This window comes from Pristiophorus japonicus, unplaced genomic scaffold (assembly GCF_044704955.1).
Source record: "Pristiophorus japonicus isolate sPriJap1 unplaced genomic scaffold, sPriJap1.hap1 HAP1_SCAFFOLD_109, whole genome shotgun sequence".
NCBI classification, from domain to species: Eukaryota; Metazoa; Chordata; class Chondrichthyes; family Pristiophoridae; genus Pristiophorus; species Pristiophorus japonicus.
The window spans coordinates 596,980-617,378 of NW_027250745.1; the positions used below are offsets into that span (position 1 = coordinate 596,980).

At 46.8% G+C, this 20,399-nt stretch overlaps 2 non-coding genes across 2 annotated transcripts; both read right to left on the reverse strand.

Annotated features, from left to right (window-relative positions):
* Positions 1 to 11,660: 11,660 nt before the first annotated feature.
* On the reverse strand, positions 11,661 to 11,733 carry trnav-uac (transfer RNA valine (anticodon UAC)). The gene has a single exon. It is a non-coding gene; the product is annotated as a tRNA-Val (tRNA).
* Positions 11,734 to 15,607: 3,874 nt separating this feature from the next.
* On the reverse strand, positions 15,608 to 15,680 carry trnav-cac (transfer RNA valine (anticodon CAC)). Its single transcript has one exon. It is a non-coding gene; the product is annotated as a tRNA-Val (tRNA).
* Between the last annotated feature and the right edge of the window lie 4,719 nt (positions 15,681 to 20,399).

The following is a 20,399-nucleotide window of genomic DNA, read 5'->3' on the forward strand; positions in this document are numbered from 1 at the left end:
GGTGCAATGGTCAAGGATGTCTCAGAACGGGTGCAGGACATTCTGAAAATGGAGGGTGAACAGCCAGTTGTAGTGGTGCACATTGTACCAAAGATTTAGGTAAAAAAAAGGGATGAGGTCCTACGAGATGAATTTAAGGAGCTAGGAGCTAAATTAAAAAGTAGGACCTCAAAAGTAGTAATCTCGGGATTCCTACCAGTGCCACCTTTAATCAGAGTAGGAATCACAGGATAGCTCAGATGAATACGTGGCTTGAGCAGTGCTGCAGCAGGGAGGGATTCAAATTCCTGGGGCATTGGAACCGGTTCTGGGGGAGGTGGGACCAGTACAAACCAGACGGGCTGCACCTGGGCAGGTCCGGAACCAATGTCCTCGGGGGAGTGTTTGCTAGTGCTGTTGGGAAGGAGTTAAACTAATATGGCAGGGGTATGGGAAGCAATGCAGGGAGACAGAGGGAAACAAAATGGAGACAGAAACAAAAGACAGAAAGGAGATGAGTATAAGTGGAGGGCAGAGAAACCCAAGGCAAAAAACAAAAAGGGCCACTGTACACCAAAATTCTAAAGGGTCAAAGTGTAATAAAAAGGCAAGCCTGAAAGCTCGGTGCCTCAATGCGAGGAGTGTTCAGAACGCAGGAGAGGGCTCTGAGCTAGTTAGAGTGGGTGAGAGCACAGATAAACAGGACCTCAAGAAAGAATGCAGAAGGCAGGAGGCAAAAGAGCAGAGTAGCACTGGGGTAAGTGTTAGACCAACGGTGATAGGAAGGGACAATATGTATGAATATAAAGGGGCTGCAGGAGGGGTTAATACAAAACATCATGGTTTAAAAACTAGTATTAAACACTCTACCTAAACGCACGCAGCATTCAAAATAAAGTAAATGAGTTGACGACACAAATCACGACAAATGGGTATGATTTGGTGGCCATTACAGAAACGTGGTTGCAGGGTGGTGAAGACTGGGAATTAAACATACAGGGGTAGCTGACAATTCGGAAACATAGACAAGAAGGGAAAGGAGGTGGGGTAGCTCCCTTAATAAAGGATGATATTCTGGCAGTTGTGAGAGATGATATTGGCTCTAATGAATAAAATGTTGAAACATTGTGGGTGGAGATTACAGATAATAAAGGGAAAAAGTCACTGGTGGGCGTAGTTTATAGGCCCCCAATTAATAATTTGACGGTGGGGTGGGCAATCATCAAGGGAATAATGGAGAAATATGAAAAAGGAACGGCAGTAATCATGGGGAATTTTAACCTACATATTGATTGGTCAAATCAAATCGCACGGGGTAGCCTGGAGGAGTAATTCATAGAATGCATACGGGATTGTTTCTTAGAACAATATGTTACAGAACCGACAAGGGAGCAAGCTATCTTAGATCTGGTCCTGTGCAATAAGACAGGAATAATAAACGATCTCCTAGTAAAAGATCCTCTCTGAATGAGTGATCACAGTATGGTTGAATTTGTAATATAGATTGAGGGTGAGGAAGTAGTGTCACAAACGAGCGTACTATGCTTAAACAAAGGGGACTACAGTGGGATGAGGGCAGAGTTGGCTCAAGTAGTTGGGAACACAGACTAAACGGTGGCACAATTGAGGAACAGCAGAGGACTTTTAAGGAGCTCTTTCACAATGCACAACAAAAATATATTCCGGTGAAAAAGAAGGGCAGTAAGAGAAGGGATAACCTGCCGTGGATAACCAAGGAAATAAAGGAGAGTATCAAATTAAAAACCAATGCGTATAAGGTGGCCAAGGTTAGTGGGAAACTAGAAGATTGGGAACATTTTAAACGACAGCAAACAATGACTAAGAAAGCAATAAAGAAAGGAAAGATATATTACGAAATTAAACTTGTGCAAAACATAAAAACAGATAGTAAAAGCGTTTACCCATATATAAAACGGCAAAGAGTGACTAAAGTAAATGTTGGTCCCTCAGCAGATGAGAAGGGGGATTTAAAAATGGGAAATGTGGAAATGGCTGAGATCTTAAACAATAATTTTGCTTTGGTCTTCACAGTGGAAGACACAAAAACCATGCCAGAAATTGCTGGTCACAGGAATGTGGGAAGGGAGGACCTTGAGACAATCACTATCACTAGGCGGGTAGTGCTGGACAGGCTAATGGGACTCAAGGTAGACAAGTTCCCTGCTCCGGATGAAATGCATCGCAGATTATTAAAAGAGATGGCGGAAGTTATAGCAGATGCATTGGCGACAATCTTCCAAAATTGTCTGGACTCTGGGGAGGTACCAGCGGATCGGAAAGCAGCTAATGTAACGCCTCTGTTTAAAAAAGGGGGCAGACAAAAGACAGGTAACTATAGGCCGGTTAGTTTAACATCTCTCGTGGCGAAAATGTTTGAAACTATCATTAAGGAAGAAATAGCGGGACATCTAGATTGGCTTAGTGCAATCGAGCAGTCACAGCATGGATTAATGAAGGGGAAATCATGTTGAACTAATTTACTGGAATTCTTTGAGGATATAACGAGCATGGTGGATAGAGGTGTACCGATGGATGTGGTGTATTTAGATTTCCAAAAGGCATTCGATAATGTACTACACAAAAGGTTACTTCCGAAGGTAGAGGTACGTGGAGTCAGAGGATATGTATTAGCATGGATCGAGAATTGGCTGGCGAACAGAAAGCAGAGAGTCGGGATAAATGGGTGCTTTTCAGGTTGGTAATCGGTGGTTAGTGGTGTGCCACAGGGATCGGTGCTGGGACCACAACTGTTTGCAACATAGATGACCTGGAAGAGGGTACAGAGTGTAGTGTAACAAAATTTGCAGATGACACAAAGATTACTGGGAAAGAGGATTGTGTAGAGGACACAGAGAGGCTGCAAAGAGATTTGAATAGGTTAAGCGAATGGGCTAAGGTTTTGCAGCTGGAATACAATGTCGGAAAGTGTGAGGTCATCCACCTTGGGAAAAAATATAGTAAAAGGGAATATTATTTGAATATGGAGAAATTACAACATGCTGCGGTGCAGAGGGACCTGGGGGTCCTTGTGCATGAATCCCAAAAAGTTAGTTTGCAGGTGCAGCAGGTAATCAGGAAGGTGAATGGAATGTTCGCTTTCATTGCGAGAGGGATGGAGTAAAAAGCAGGGAGGTCCTCCTGCAACTGTACAGTGTATTGGTGATGCCGCACCTGGAGTACAGCGTGCAGTTTTGGTCACCTTACTTAAGGAAGGATATACTGGCTTTGGAGGGGATACAGAGATGATTCACTCGGCTGATTCCGCAGATGAGGGGGTTACCTTATGATGATAGATTGAGGAGACTGGGTCTTTACTCGGTGGAGTTCAGAAGGATGAGGAGTGATCTCATAGAAACATTTCAAATAATGAAAGGGATAGACAAGATAGAGGCAGAGAGGTTGTTTCCACTGGCAGGGGAGACTAGAACTAGGAGGCACAGCCTCAAATTACGGGGGAGCCAATTTAAAACCGAGTTGAGAAGGAATTTCTTCTCCCAGAGGGTTGTGATTCTGTGGAATTATCTGCCCAAGGAAGCAGTTGAGGCGAGATCATTGAATGTATTCAAGTCACAGATAGATAGATTTTTAACCACTAAGGGAATTAAGGGTGACGGGGAGCGGGCGGGTAAGTGGAGCTGAGTCCACGGCCAGATCAGCCATGATCTTGTTGAATGGCGGAGCAGGCTCGAGGGGCTAGATGGCCTACTCCTGTTCCTAATTCTTATGTTTCTTATGTTTCGTATGGAGTAGGCGTCAACTAAAACCAAAAACATATTTGAAAGGACCTGCGTTGTCCTCATGGATGCGTGCCCAAGGCTTGGTGGGCCAGGACCATGGGCTAAGGGGGGCTTCCCTCGGCGCATTACCCAGTTGGGCAAACGTGTTGCACCTGCGAACACAAAGTTCCAGATCTGCGTCTATCCCTGGATACCAAATGTGTGACTTGGCAATTGCCTTCCTCATGACAATGCCCGGGTGCTCATTGTGGAGTTCTCTGATGAACACCTCTCTGCCCATGTGGTTTTTACGCGGTTTCCCCACAGTAGGCAATCGGCCTGAATCGAGAGTTCATCCCTGCGCCTGTGGAATAGTTTAACTTCCTCAGGGCATGCCCTGTACGTGGCTGCCCAGTCCCCATTCAGGACACATTTATTGACCAGAGACAATAGCGGGTCTCTATTTGTCCAGACTTTAATCTGACGGGCTGTCACGGGTGAGCCTTCGCTTTCGAAAGCTTCACCAGCCATGACCATCTCAGAACCATGCTCGGTAGCCCCCTTAGTGGTGGCTAGTGGGAGCCTGCTGATTGCATCGGCGCAGTTTTCGGTGCCCGGTCTGTACCGAATTGTGTAGTCATAGGCTGCTAACGTGAGTGCCCACCTCTGTATGCGGGCGGATGCGTTTGCATTTATGGCCTTGTTGTCGGCCAAAAGGGACGTTAGGGGTTTGTGATCTATCTCCAGCTCAAATTTCCTGCCAAACAGGAACTGGTGCATTTTCTTTACCGCATATACACATGCGAGCGCCTCTTTTTCTACCATCCCATAGCCCCTTTCTGCCTGGGACAGACTTCTGGAAACCTAAGCTACCGGCTGTAACTGACCCTTGTATTGACATGCTGCAACACACACCCGACACCATAGGACGACGCACCGCACATTAACACAAGTTTCTTACATGGGTCATATAGCGTTAACAGAGTGTTGGAACATAACAAATTGCGTGCTCTATTAAAAGCCCTTTCCTGGCTGTCCCCCCAGACACATGCGCGACCTTTGCGTAGGAGCAAGTGTAGCGGCTCTCGCAGCGTGCTCAATTTGGAAGAAAGTTAACAAAACAGTTCAGGAGCCCCAGGAACGAACGCAGCTCCGTCGTGTTACGGGATCTGGGTGCTCTCTGGATCGCTTCCGTTTTGGAGGCAGTAGGGCTGATCCCGTCTGCTGCTACCCTCCTCCCCAGGAATTCTACCTCTGGAGCTAGGAAGACGCACTTCGCATTTTCCAGTCGCAGCCCTATCCGGTACAGTCTGCGTAGCACCTCCTACAGATTGTGGAGGTTTTCTTCAGTATCGTAACCCGTGATGAGGATGTCGTCCTGAAAAACCACCATCCCTGGAATCGACTTGAGGAGGCTTTCCATATTTCATTGGAAGATCGTGGCAACCGAGCGAATCCCGAACGGACATCTGTTGTTCTCAAACAACCCCTTGTGTTTCGTGACGGTGGTCAGCTTCTTCGACTCACAAGCCAGCTCCTGGGTCATGTAAGCTGAGGACAGGTCTAATTTTGAAAAAAGTTTGCCACCGGATAGCGTCGCAAAGAGGTCCTCCGCTATCAGTAGCGGGTACTGGTCTTGGAGTGACACCCAATTGATGGTGGCCTTGTAATCACCACATATCCTGACCGACCCATCCGCCTTGAGCACCGGCACAATCGGGCTCGCTCAGTCACTGAATTCGACTGGCGATATGATGCCTTCCCTTAGCAGGCAGTCCAATTCGCCTTCTATCTTTTCCCGCATCACGTACGGCTCCGCCCTGGTCTTGTGGTGTACTGGCCTGGCGTCCGTGTTTATGTGAATCACTACCTTGTCCCCCATGAAAGTGCCAATGCCGGGTTGAAATAATGAGTCAAATTTGTCCAGGATCTGTGAGCATGATACTCGCTCCACAGAGGAAATTGCATTGACATCGTCCCATTTCCAGTTCATGACAGCAAGCCAACTTTGTGGGTCACGACTACCATGGCGCTGCCTAGCACCGGAATGATGTCCTTTTTGTATGTTCGCAGCTGTGCGTCAATCGGCAATAATTTTGGCCTCCTGTCCTTGGACGCCCACAACCTTTTGAGCTATTTGATACCCATCAGGGACTGGCTGCCCCACGTGTCTAGCGCCACTGATACTGGGATGCCATTGAGGAGCACTTTCATCATTATCGGTGGCGTCCTTGTGTATGAACTGTATACATGCTCCACATGAACTCGCTGAACTTTAGCTTCCAGCGATTTCCGCCAGCGTCCATTTCTGCAACTTCTGCAGGTATTTTGCTCATCTCTGCAAACTCCGGCTGAGTGTGTGCATGCCCGCCTCCAACATGAGCTGCTGTTGGAAACAAAATGTCTCTTGCCAGTCGATCGTCACTGACTGCCCCGTGATTGTCCTTGAGTGCACCATTAATAGGTGTTGATGGCCCCATTACTGGCCGCATTGTCCCTTGCAATGACGTGAATCGCCGTTCAGCTTGCCATTGTCTCTGTCGAACTCCCACTCTGGGTTCGGCTACATATTGGGGCATGCCTGACTGCCCTTGGCTGCCTGGAGAAGTGTGTGATGCTTTACCAATGTTGAATCTCTGTCCCAACCATTGCTTAACACAGTACCTCTCGTCAGTTCTGCTAGTGGCCATGCTCGCGTGGTTTAAATCCCAGTTTCTCGTCGCCATTGATACGTCCGTACTATACAGTGTAAATGCACACGAGGCCCATGCTTCAGAGAAGGTCCGTCTGTGACCTGTCCTTTATTCCTTAGCACTCAAGTGATGGAAGTGGGTGGAGCTTCCCCTTTTACACCTGAAGATCCAGGTGAGGATTGACTCCCACAGGTTCACCACCTAGTGGTCAATGTTCTCGCAGTGTACAACTTAGGTCAGATTATACATGGGTTACAATGCTGGTTGAACACATGACAGTCCCGGCCTCACTCCCTCTGGAGCTGGGGACGAGCGATTAGTCGATGGGTTGTTTTCGGCTTCAATCTGCTGTTGTCAAGCCAGGCGGAGATGTAGGAACCTTTAATAATCTCTCACAACTCAACTGAAAGCAGCCGGAACGTGCAGCTTTGAGAGGGGCTTTCTGCACCGTCAGGGCTGGAAACGGGTGGGAGTGAGAGACACTGTGTCGAGTTTGAGTGTGTACAGCACTGTACAGAGAAACCAGCCAGTGCAACAGGGCTGTGAGACACTATATTTTTGTTCATAGTATAGTATTGGCAGTCCCTCGTATCGAGGATGACTTGTTTCCACACGAAATAGGGATGAGTTTACAGGTGTTTCGATGAAGGATCTGACAATCTAGGTCCCGAACTACATCCTGAAGGGTGGAAGATGCTTGTGGGTGGATTGTTTTAATGTGGGGTGACCGTTGCACACCAGCCACCACACGGGGGCGAGGTCTTGGTTCATGGGCGAGGTCTTGATTCAGTGGCAAGGATTACCCAAGACGACCATAGACCAAGCTCTGCTGCATGGACCTAGTGTGTACACATGCGCCGACTATCCACAGATCGCAGTCTGGCCTGGCCCGTGCTGTCCCTGGTCCCTCGCCTCTCCTGAGCACCGATCACGACGCTCCTGGGCCCCGATCTCTCACCGCTCCTCCGCTCCGATCAAAAATGGAGCAGACAGAAACAGGACATCAATTAGCCTCTCTTATCTTGGAGACATCAAATATCAACCCTGTTATTTGAAATATCAAAATATTAAACTCCAGCCTAGTTGAAGGGTTATTAACATCAGCAGAAACAAACACCAACTTTGTTAATATTGAACCATTAATGTCAATTATTCCATTTTTTCTAATATTTAATTGAACAATGTTCAAAATGTTTCCACCCGGTTTCAAACCAGGGACTTTTCGCGTGTTAGGCGAACGTGATAACCACTACACTGCAGAAACACTGCGATTGACATGGTGCTAGGAACATAACCAGAGCTTTAACCTACACAGCTGGCCGATAATTCAGGAGCTGGTTTTACGAGAATAGAATAATGGTGCTCTATTTAGGAAGGCTGTGAGTGTAGCAGGAATTGAACTCGTGTTTCCCAGACTTTACGCATAGGAACATGAGCGAGTGGTTCGGATCTGGGATGCACGGCTTGAAAGGGCGGTGGAGACAGACTCAATCTTATCTCTTAGATAGGAGTTGGATAAGTGTCTGAAGGAAAAACAATTGCAGGGCTCCGGGGAAAGGGCGGGGGAGTGGGACTCGCTGAGAGTCGGTACGGTCTCGACGGGCCGAATGACCTTCCGTGCTGTAACCATACCATGATTCGATAAGTTAGTGGCACATTCCATAGTGTGGTTGGGAGCACAACATTGCAAAGGGACATGGATTGAGTCGGCAAAAGTAGAGGCATCTGATTAAGGAGATTCGCGGGGCACGGAAATTCGGGAGTTTAATGAATTTGAAAGGAACATTTTTGTTTTGTGCCGTTTCGGTCAGAGAAATGTTTGGGAAAGGAATTTTTTGCAGAAAGAGATGCAGCATTTAACCTTCTGCATTAACACTTCTTTCTGGGTGTCAGCTCACATTTCGTTTCAATGTTATTCTTCCAGAATTGCTATAAGAACATAAGAATTAGGAACAGGAGTGGGCCATCTAGCCCTTCGAGCCTGCTCCAACTTCCCCAACATCGGGAACAATCTACCCGCATCTAACCAGTCCTGTGCCATCAGAATCTTGTATGTTTCGATGAGATCCCCTCTCATCCTTCCAAACTCCAATGTATAAAGGCCCAGTTGATCCAGTCTCTCCTCATATGTCAGTCCAGTCATCCCAGGAATCAGTCTGGTGAACCTTCGCAGCACTCCCTCAATAGCAAGAACGTCCTTCCTCAGATTAGGAGACCAAATTGGAAACAATATTCCAGGTGAGGCCTCACCAATGCCCTGTACAACGCTAGTAAGACCTCCCTGCTCCTATACTCAAATCCCCTAGCTATGAAGGCCAAAGTACCATTTACCTTTTTCCTGCCTGCTGTACCTGTATGCCAACTTTCACTGACTGATGAACCATGACACCCAGGTCTCGTTGCACCTCCCTTGTCCTAATCTGCCACCATGCATAAAATATTCTGTCTTCACGTTTTTGCCCTCAAAGTGGATAACCTCACATTTATCCACATTATACTGCATCTGCCATGAATTTGCCCACTCACCTATCAAGTCTAAGTGACCCTGCAGTCTCTTAGCGTCCCCCTCACAGCTCACACCGTCACCCAGTTTAGTGTCATCTGCAAACATGCAGATATTACACTCAATTCCTTCATCCAAATCATTGATCTACATTGTAAAGAGCTGGGGTCCCAGCACTGATCCCTGCGGCACTCCACTAGTCACTGCCTGCCATTTTAAAAAGGACCCTTTATTCCCGACTCTCTGCTTCCTGTCTGCCAACCACTTCTCGATCCACGTCAGTCTATTACCCCCAATACCATGTGCCTTGATTTTGCACACCAATCTCTTGTGTGGACCCTTGTCAAAAGCCTTTTGAAAGTCCAAATACACCACATCCACTGGTTCTCCCTTGTCCACTCTGCTAGTTACATCCTCAAAAATTCCAGAAGATTTGTCAAGCATAAATCCATCCCTTTCATAAATCCATGCTGACTTGGACCGATCCTGTCACTGCTTTCCAAATGCGCTGCTGTTTCTTCCTTAATAATTGATTCCAACATTTCCCCATGACTGATGTCAGGCTAACCGGTCTATAATTACTCGCTTTCTCTCTCCCTCCCTTCTTAAAAAGTGGTTTTACATTAGCTAACCTGCAGTCCATAGGAACTGATCCCGAGTCAATCGACTGTTGGAAAATGATCACCAATGCATCCACCATTTCTAGGCCGACATCCTTAAGTACTCTTGGATGTAGACTATCAGGCCCCAGGGATGTATCATCCTTCAATCCCATCAATGTCCCACCTCATAAGGATATCCTTCAGTTCCTCCTTCTCACTAGACCCTCGGTCCCCTCGTACTTTTGGAAGGTTATTCGTGTCTTGCTGCGTGAAGACGGAACTGAAGTATTTGGTCAATTGGCCTTCGATATCTTTGTTCCCCATTATAAATTCACCTGAATCCGACTGCAAGGGACCTACAGTTGTGTTCACTAATATTTTACTCTTCATATTTACAGAAGTTTTTGCAGTCTGTTTGTATGTTCCAAGCAAGCTTCTTCTCAGAATCCATTTTCACCCTCCTAATGAAACCCTTAGTCCTCCTCCATTGAATTCTAAATTTCTCCCAGTCCTCAGGTTTGTTCCTTTTTCTGGCCAATTTATCTGTCTCTTCCTTGGTTTTAACACTATCCTTAATTTCCCTTGTTAGCCACGGTTCAGCAACGTTCTCCGTTCTATTTTTACTCCAGACAGGGATGTGCAATTGCTGAAGTCACCCGTGTGATCTTTAAATATTTGCCATTGCCTATCCACCGTCAACCCTTTAAGTATCCTTGGCCAGTCTATTCTAGCCAATTCACACCTCATACCGTCAAAATTACCTTTCCTTAAGTTCAGGACCCAAGTTTCCGAATTAACTGTGACACTCTCCTTCTTAATGAAGAATTCTACCATATTATGTTACTCTTCCCCAAGGGGTCTCGCACAACAAGATTGCTAATTAGTCCCTTCTCATTACACATCACCCAGTCAAGGATGGCCAGCTCCCTTCTTGGTTGAGAAAACCATCCATAACACACTCCATGAAATCCTCCTCCACCACATCACTGCCATGTGGTTAGCCCAATCACTGTGTAGATTAAAGTCACCCATGATAACTGCTGTACCACCACTGCACACATCCCTTCTTTCTTGTTTGATGCTGTCACCAACCTTACCACTACTGACCAGTGAGACAGACATTCCAGCAAGTGTCTGGTTATTGTGAAACAGCAATTGCTAAAAGAACAGTGACCCCGACATTATTTGAACACGCAACCTTTTAACCCAAAGTCAGGCACACTACCATTGCACCACAAGGTCGACACAGTAGTTAACGGATGTTCGTCTATATGACGGTTCTGCAATACAAGGGGCTTTAAAATCCTCGCCCATTCCCACCAGGTATCACAAGCAGCGCTCACCTGACTGTCACCGGATGGTTTGTTCGAAAACTTTTCTCTTGCTTTCACAGGAAAGCATCATTAATTAACACCTCACCTTCTTTTACACATTCAAACAAATGCAAACTCGGACACTCCATACTTCAATCATTTGTGCTGTGCTTTGCATCTTAACTCGAAAACTATATCCCATTTTACTCACTGTATTTTAGCTTTCTGGTTCAAACTCTTCATTGCCGATGACACCACGAATCTGGGGCAACTTTTATCAAATTTAACAGCACCGGTTATTCCTAGCGTGCACACAAAATACAATCAGTAGTGAAGATAAAATCCCACTATGCGTATTTTCAGATTCAACGCAGTAGGATTTCAAATAAAGTGAAAGAATTTTACACTGAAAAGATTTGGAAGTGTTCCTTGTATTTGTGTCTTTAATTAAACTTTGTGACGTCTGACTCCCGTTCATGCCACTGCTGAATAAGAAAGGAGGGTTTGACATTGACCAGACTGCACTGCCCCTGATATTTGTGAGCTCATCCTTTATATTCAGTGGTTTCTCGCCCTTTGATGGGCTGCATTGCAGCGGATATCACGTTGGCCTCACACGCGAAAGGTTCTCGGTGGATCCGTTTTCTCTCACTCAAAGTTATCTATTTATCAAAGTGAAATAAATAGCATTTAAGGAATAAGGGAGCCCTTTTGCCAGGAGAATAAATAGCAAATAAAAACAGCAAATGCTGGAAATCTCAGCAGGTCAGGCAGCATTTGCAGGGAGACTGAACTCACCTCCGATTGTTCATCCACAGCAAGTTTAAACATAATGTTTCCACCCAGGATCGAACCAGGGACCTTTTGCGTGTAAAGCAAACGTGATAACCACTACACTACAGAAACCTCTGGCAGAACAGCCCCCACAGCGAGGAGCTGACCAGTGAGCTCCCTCTGTGCTGATCGGGAATGTGTTGGCTCACCTTCAACAACTTCTGTCCCACACTGAAAGTTCTCAATCCTTCTCCTCCGCTGCCTTTTACAGAAATGTCACGGATCACCCAGCCTCCGTGTTCACTTCCACAGACTCACAGTGGGGCCGCAGAGGCTCCTACCGTCTCCCCGCGATCAGCTAACTCAACCAGTTTACAAAATTAAACCCCGAACACGTGCCCGGCAAAGGGCAGGGGAAGCCAGATAGTATGTAAGCTCAGTCTATCACAGAAAGTATTGGTATTCTGGTGATTACAGCAATTATTAATCGTCTCACAGACCTCAATTATTTTTATGCGATGAATTGATCGAGGATGAAAACCAGGTTAGTGCGCCAGGTTATAATCCCTTGACGACCAGAGAACAGATACGATACATGTCAATATATTTATATATATTTATATATGAACCTGAATGTCAATGGCTAGCTACCTAGACGTCGTGGTGCCCACGGTTGTGTGTCCAAACTTGAGTGAGAGAAATTGTTCCACAGTGACACCTGTCATGTGTTCTACATGGTTACTGCTTGTACTATTACAAGGTGTGCACCAGAGGGCACTGCAGTGGGAGACTTTTAGCTTACCTGTGCAGGTGTGCCTGGCCTAGTGTAAAAGGCAGGCCACCAGGTGTGATCCTCACTCTGGTTATCAATAAAGGACACATTGTAACGGAAAGTCATCATCAGAGCATCTGAAGGTATAACAATTGGCGACGAGATTCCAGATCTTCTCACGAAAATGTCTAGCCTTGGTACGTTGCAGCATTTTGCTGATGGTGATGTATGGGAAGCCTTTGTGGAGAGGCTTGTCCATTTCTTCACAGCAAACGACCCGGCCACACTGGCTGATAAGTACAGAGCTATCCTGCGAACCAGTTGTGGGCCCACGGTCTGTGGCCTCGTCAGGGACTTGCTGGCACCAATGAAGACAACGACCAAGGCGTACGAGGAGCTTGTAATACTGATCCAAGAACAACTCAAGCCCAAAGAGAGCATCCTCACAGCCAGACAGCGGTTTTATACACACCGACGGCCCGAAGGTGAGGAGATCACGAAATATGCTGCAGACCTCAGGAGGCATTCGGCACCGTTGAATTTTGGTGCCCACCTCACTGAAGCACTGCGGGATATCTTTGTCATCGGAATCGGCAACGAGGGCCTTCTTCATAAGCTACTGTAAGCAGATACCAAAGTCACACTGCAGAAGGCCATCTCCATGAGCCAAGCATTCATGACCTCGACCTGTGGCTCTAGGCAGATGACTCATCCTCATGACTCAAACCCGGCAAGTACTGTGCACAGAGTGGAGCCTTTTAGAGGCTGGACTCTAGAACGTGAACCTTCTCAGGGGAGAGAGAACATGCCCCCGAGTCCCTTAACTCAATGTCCATGGTCAGATCAGCCATGACGTTTTGAATGGCAGAGCAGGATCGAGGGGCCGAATGGCCGACTCCTTTTCCTATTTCTTTTGTTCTTTTGTTAATCATTTAAGGAGCTTGAATCATTGATGAAGTTTTCTCCCCTATCTGACATTACACACTCTGTATTTCGGAGACTGGTTTAAAATGTTCAGTGCTCATGCGACAAGGAACCTGGGGCGAATTTTGTTCAATTTATTTCACAGCAAAAGTAGTCTCCAAAATAATGTTTCTACACGGGTTCAAACAGGGGACATTTCACGTGTGGTTCTCCAAAGTGGTGGAGGTTGTGCTCGAGTTTAAAATGGTGCATTCGATCCACTTTGAAAATGCATCTACTACTACGAGGTACATTTTGCCCATGAATGGGCCCGCATAATCTATGTGCACCCGCGACCACGGTTTGGTAGGCCAGGGCCAGGGGCTCAGTGGAGCCTCCCTGGGGGCATTGCTGAGCTGGGCACAAATAGTGCACCTTCGGATGCAGAGCTCCAAGTCCGCGTCAATACCACGCCACCAGACATGGGATCTGGCTATGGCCTTCATGAGATTGATCCCCGGGTGCTCGCGGTGGAGCTACCGGACAAATGCCTCTCTGCCTCGCAGAGGCATGACTACTCGGCTGCCCCACATCAGGCAGTCTGCTTGTAGTGATAGCTCATGCATGCTCCTGTGAAAGGGTTTTAATTGCTCGGGGCAGGCATCACGAGCCTCTGCACAGTCACCGGTTAGGACACATCTTTTTTAGAAGGATAACGTGGGGTTGCTGGCCGTCCAGGCTCTGATTTGGTGAGCTGTTTGGAGTGAACCTGTGGACTCAAAGGCATTGATTGCCATGACTATATCACAGTCCTGTTCGTCAGACCTTTCCGTGGTCGCCAGGGGTAGCATGCTGAGCGCGTCTGCACAGTTGTCTGTGCCTGGTCTGTGCCTTATGGTATAGTCGTAGGACGCCAGCATGATTGCCCACCGTTGAATTCGCGCCGAGGCGTTGCCGTTTATTGCCTTACAGAAACTTCTGGTACAACAGCCCCAACAGAGGGGAGCTGAACAGTGAGCTCCCTCTGTGCTGATCGGTAATGTGTTGGCTCACCTTAAACAACTTCTGTCCCACACTGAGGGCCCAAGTTTCGGATGGAGTTGCTCCTAGTTTTTTGGAGCAACTAGTTTACTTTGGAGAATGTTAGAAATTGCAATTCTCGGATATTAGTTGGCTCCAGTTCTACTGAGTTAGTTGAGGTTGGCTTCAGGTAAGGTATTTTTTTTCAAAAAGGGGCGTGTCCAGCCACTCAGGCCTGTTTTGCAAGTTTCGGCAGTGAAAACTTAATACAAACTAACGTCGGCTGGAGCAAGTGCCCACTTTTGTAAGTTCAGAACAACCTTACCTAGAGGTAAGCTCAGTGCAGGCACAGCCAGATAGGGGGTGGCAATTAAACACAAAAAGGACTGAAGCATTAAACACATCACTTAAAATGTCCAAAAACCTCTTTTGATGATATCTTGCCTTATATCTGCTGAATGAGGATAGTTGCTTCTCTTTTTATAAATAAACAGGTGTAACCTCACGGCTGAGGCAGGCACATTCCGGCTGCTTTCAGATGAGCTGTGAGGGATTATTTAAGGGTACGACGGCCCTGTAGCCCCCCACACCAGGATATCCTCTCCCCCGCGGTTTTCCTCAGCTTCTGCTCGTTGTACGGGGAGCTTTGGCCCGGGTCCGAGGTAGCTTGTATCCCAGGGATGGACAATAACCCTCTGAGCTCTGGAACTGGGAAGAGCGAATAACTAATGAGTTGTTTGTGGGTTTGAAATGCGGCATAGATCTGCTGGTATTAACCGAGGCAGGGACTGTGAGACATTGCATTGTGTTCAGGTTTAATCACAGCAATATCCGCAGTCAGGAGCTGAAACGGACGAAGAGCTGAAAAAACACAAGACAAAAGCTTAAGAAATGTCAGCAATTGTGGTAAACTCTTTAATGTGTTTCCTGCTGGTTCAGTGGTGCGGCGCTCACAGAGGGAGCACGGATTCAGAAAGTAACTATTTCATTCAAAATCTTTAAAATAATGACATGCAACGAATTAAACTGTGTGTCGGGGGATGGGGATGGGTGAAGATTATTTGTGTTATTCCCCATTCATTAACCGACAGCGTTGTTTTGTAGAATTGTTACTGAGGGTCAGCGGAAACTTCAATAACTGAACTTTAATCATTCAAGGATTTTGAATCATTGATGAAGTTTTCTCCCTTTTCTGACTTTACACATTCTGCATTTAGGAGACTGGTTTAAAATGTTCAGTGCTCATACGACAAGGAACCTGGGGCGACTTTTGTTCAATTTATTTCACAGCAAAAATAGTCTCCAAAATAATGTTTCTGCCCGGGCTCGAACCGGCGACCTTTCGCGTGTGAGGCAAACGTGATAACCGCTACACTACAGAAACACTGCGGTTTAGGTAATCTCAGGAATATAACCAGAGCTTTAACCTACACAGCTGGCCGATACTTCAGGAGTTTGTTTTACGAGAATAGAATGACGCTGGTATATTTAGGAAGGCTGTGAGTGTGGCAGGAATTGATCTCGTGTTTCCCAGACTTTACACATAGGAATAGGAGATGGCCATTTAGCAGCGCGTGGTTAGGATCTGGAATGCACGGCTTGAAAGGGCGGTGGAGGAAGACTCAACCTTATCTTTCAGACGGGAGTTGTATAAGTGTCTGAAGGAAAAACAATTGCAGGGCTACGGGGGAAGGGCGGGGGAGTGGGACTCTCTGAGAGTCGGCACGGGCTCGATTGGCCGAATGGCCTTCCGTGCTCTAACCATTCCATGATTAGATAAGTTAGTGGCACATTTCATAGTGTGGGTGGGAGCACAACATTGCAAAGGGACATGGATTGAGTCGGCAAAACTAGAGGCATCTGATTCAGGAGATTCGCGGGGTGCGGAAATTCAGGTGTTTATTGACTTTGAAAGGAACATTTTTGCTTTGTGCCGTTTCGGACATTTAAATATTTGTGAAAGGAATTTTTAGCAGAAAGGGATGCAGCATTTAACCTTCTGCCTTAAAACTTCTTTCAGGATGTCAGCTCACATTTCGTTTCGATGTTATTCTTCCAGAATTGCTATTTTCTTTGGTGTTTCACAATAACCGGACCCTTGCTCTAAAGTCAGTCTCACTGTTTCCCCAGTCTCCTGTTGATGTTATCTGCAATGAACATTTTGACCCAGACCCCGAAAGCATAGTGTGTAAAATGGTTTATGGTTTCAGAGTTCACTTGCAGAGCACAGAAGAAATGATTCAATTATGGAGTTCCTTCAGTTAGCATTTTTTTAATTGTGCAAAAGAAGATTGTGGGTTAATTAATGATGATTTTCCATGAAAGCAACATAAAACTAAAAGAAATGCAATCGCCCAACATGGGGCTCAAACCCAGGACTTTGCAATTAAAAGTCTCATGTTCTACCGACTGAGCACGCCAGGCTTCTGGCTAATGCTAGATTTTATCGCTCATTGCAGCCAGGCGCCTGTTGGCCACCGCAGCCTGGATACAGTAACGTCCCAACAGCTCATTGACTGTCGGAGTGGGACTGTGCGGTGCTTCAGAAGACAGGTCGAAAAAGCAAATTCACTGATTCCGTCCCATGTGCTCCTCCGAACAAGAATAGCAACACACTAAACATGCTTCAATAATGGTTACACCTGAGCTCCACAGTTGTGCAGTAGTTGACTCGTTGGTCTAGGGGTGTGATTCTCGCTTTGGGGTTGTTACTTGAAATTTGCGAGAGGTCCCGGGTTCAAATCCTGGACGAGCCCTCAATTTACCCACGAATTTTGAACTTGCATCGAATTTTTGCAAAGAAGGACTTGCATTTCGACAGCACCTTTCAGGAACTCATGACGCCCCAAAGCGCTTTACAGCCGTTGAGTTATGTTTGAAGTGTTGGAGTGTGGGGAAAGATGTGCCCGAAACAACCCACACGAACTGCAACTCTTTGCGAAGGAGTTCGGTGCAGAGAATCAGGTTTCTCAGCGAATTGGCCTTTCTATGAATGAGTTCTGCTTGTACCTGCATTCAAGCTTGAAACAGCAACTGGGTTTCATCTCACGGGAGCAGCGTGTAGCGGATAGTGAGTAGGTGACCAGGTTGATGTGCGCCGCTTTCAATCTTTGAAATTTCACCAAACAAAGATACGGTGAATCCAACTGTCCCTGTCAAGCGACAGATTGAAGGGATCGGTGCTCCAAACAGAGCTGGAACACGCGCAGTGCAGTAATATGGTCCGCAACATTAAATTTCAGAGTTATTAAACAGACAATAATAAAACATACACTTAACAACAGTACTTACACCCAAACCTTGCGAATGTTCGCCGAAGAACTCAAACACATTACAGTTCCCAGCTCGGTGTACAAATTGATCAAAAATTAATCAGATTCTAAACTATCTGTTCCAAATGCCACATTTTATATATTTTCCTTACCCCTGCTACGTGACAATTTAAATTTTTAATAGTATTACCTAACACAAGTGCCCAACTTTTGATGGAAGGTCATTAACCTGAAACGTTAACTCTGTTTTTCTCTCCGCAGATGCTGCCTGACCTGCTCAGTGTTTCCAGCTTTAATCTTTTTATTCTCCAAACTTATAATCAGAAAACCACTTCCCTTGTCATCTAACTACACTCCTTCCTGATATGTAGCCTTGTCCTACAAACCAGGCTCCTTTCGGATGATTCAGGCATTCATTGGAATTATAACTTCTGAACGATAACAATTATGTGACTTATGTAACTATGTAATACTTGCCACCAGACGACGCGACTGTTGGAGTCCTAATGGTCACCTGCCCACACGTGGAGGGCCAGTATAAAAAGTCTGCTGCCATGTTGATCAGGCACTCTGGAGTTGTAATAAAGCAGACTAAGGTCACAGTAAGTTTAGCTCATAGTACTCAGCCTCGGGGAGTTCTTCTCTACACAACAATTGGCGACGAGTAACAGAATACGAACCTTCACACAACCATGGCTGCCGTTGGAATATTAGAGAGATCCGTAGAGGGTGATTGGGAAGCCTTCGTCGAGCAGCTCGACCAGTACTTTGTGGCCAACGAGCTGGAAGGAGACACTAACGCGGCCCAGCAAAGGGTGGTTCTCCTCAGCGTCTGTGGGCCTAAAATATACAGCCTCATCAAGATTCTGCTCACACCGACAAAACCAACGGAGAAGGAATATTCAGAGTTGTGCACACTGGTTTGGGACTACCTCAAGCCGAAGGAGAGTATCCTCATGGCCAGATATCGTTTTTACACGCACCATCTCTCCGGGGACCAGGATCTAGCGGATTATGTCACCGACCTGAGACACCTCGCGGGACCTTGCTGCGTTGGGGAAAATGCTGTGGGAGTTTTACGTGCTGGGCATCAGCCACGAGGTCATTCTTTGAAAGCTGTTGGCTGTTGAAAAACGAGACCTGAGCAGGGCCATCGGGATCGCCCAGGCATGCATGGCCACGGACGATAACACCAAACAGATATCTTCTCAACATCGAAGCTCACCGGCAAGTACTGTGCATAAAATGATGTCGCTAGCCGGCCGAACTGCATATGGCAGGGTCGATACGTTTGTGGGTGCAAGACTTGTGATGAATCAGAGTGCGCCATCGGGGTAAATTTGAATCTATTAGCACCGTGTTGGTGCTGCGGGGGTAATCCTCGGGCCCATCAATGTCGATTCAAGCACTACGTGTGCAAAGGCTGCACAACGATGGGGTAACTCCAGTGAATGTGCAAACGTGCTGTGACATACCACGTGGCTGAGGATGATCGATACGGCAAGAGAACCCAAGGAACAAGGACACCCAGGTGCAGGTGGGGATTTAGCATTTTATCAGGGAGGCTTTGAAGGTGTGCCCGAAACGTTTCCTTTGGCCACCTGTGGCTCGCTTACCGTGTCGGAGTCCTGAGTAGAGCGCTTGCTTAGGGAGTCTCATGTTGGGCATGTGGACAATGTGGCCCGCCCAGCGGAGCTTGTCGAGTGTGGTTAGTGCTTCATAGCTGGTGATGTTGGCCTGAGCAAGAGCACTGATGTTGGTGCGTCTGTCCTCCCAGGGGATTTGCAGTATCTTGCGTAGACAGCCCTGGTGGTATTTGTCCAGTGATTTGAGATGTCTGCTGTATATAGTCCATGTCTCGGAGCCATACCGCGGTGCAGGTATCACCACCGCCCTGTAGACCATAAGCCTGATGGCAGATTTGAGGTCCTGGTCTTCAAACACTCTCCTCCTCAGGTGATCGAAGGCTGTGCTGGCACACTGGAGGCGGTGTTGGACCACGTCATCGATGTCTGCCATTGCTGATAGTAGTTTCCCGAGGCGTGGAAAAGGTTTCCGAGGCGTGGAAAAGGCACTGACAGCCTTCCGAAATATAGCACCCTTATTCTATTCTCTTAAAACAAGCTCCTGAATTCTCGGCTAGCTGTGTAGGTTAGAGCTGTGGTTTTATCCTCAGATAGATTCGACCACAGTGTTTCTGTAGTGTAGTAGTTATCACATTCGCCTCACACACGAAAGGTCCCCGGCCCGAAACCGGGCGGAAAGATCTTGAAAACTTGAATATGGGCCGAATACCTGACTCCTGTTCCTAACTCTTACGTTCTTCTGATCTCTTGACCTTTCACAGAAGAACAAACTCTCCTCTGAACATGCATGAGAAAGCTCCAGAAAATATTTCCCCCCGAGGTGCTTTCGCGTGTGAGGCGAACGTGTTAACCATTACACTCCGGAAACATCTCTACTTTCAGCACCAGATTACCAAAATTAAACCCAATGAGATCGGGATAAAAGTTCCTCACATGCTCAGAGCAAAATATATGATTGATGGTCGACAGAAGAATGAACAAACTTCAGCACCAGGTAAGACGGAAATGTTCAGCGAGCAGGTGGACTGCTGAATCGCACTTTTAAGGAGTTGGTGGTGACAAAACAAATGCGTTTCGCTTAATGATTAAATGGGACATGAACCCACATTTCCAGAGGAGGACAGTGACGTGAACAGAACACCTTACACCGCTCGGCCATCCTGACTATTCAGTGCTGTGTGTGGCCACCTGCAGGTTGATTTTGTACTTTTGTGTCCTGTCACATGAAACAAACGAGGGCAGCAG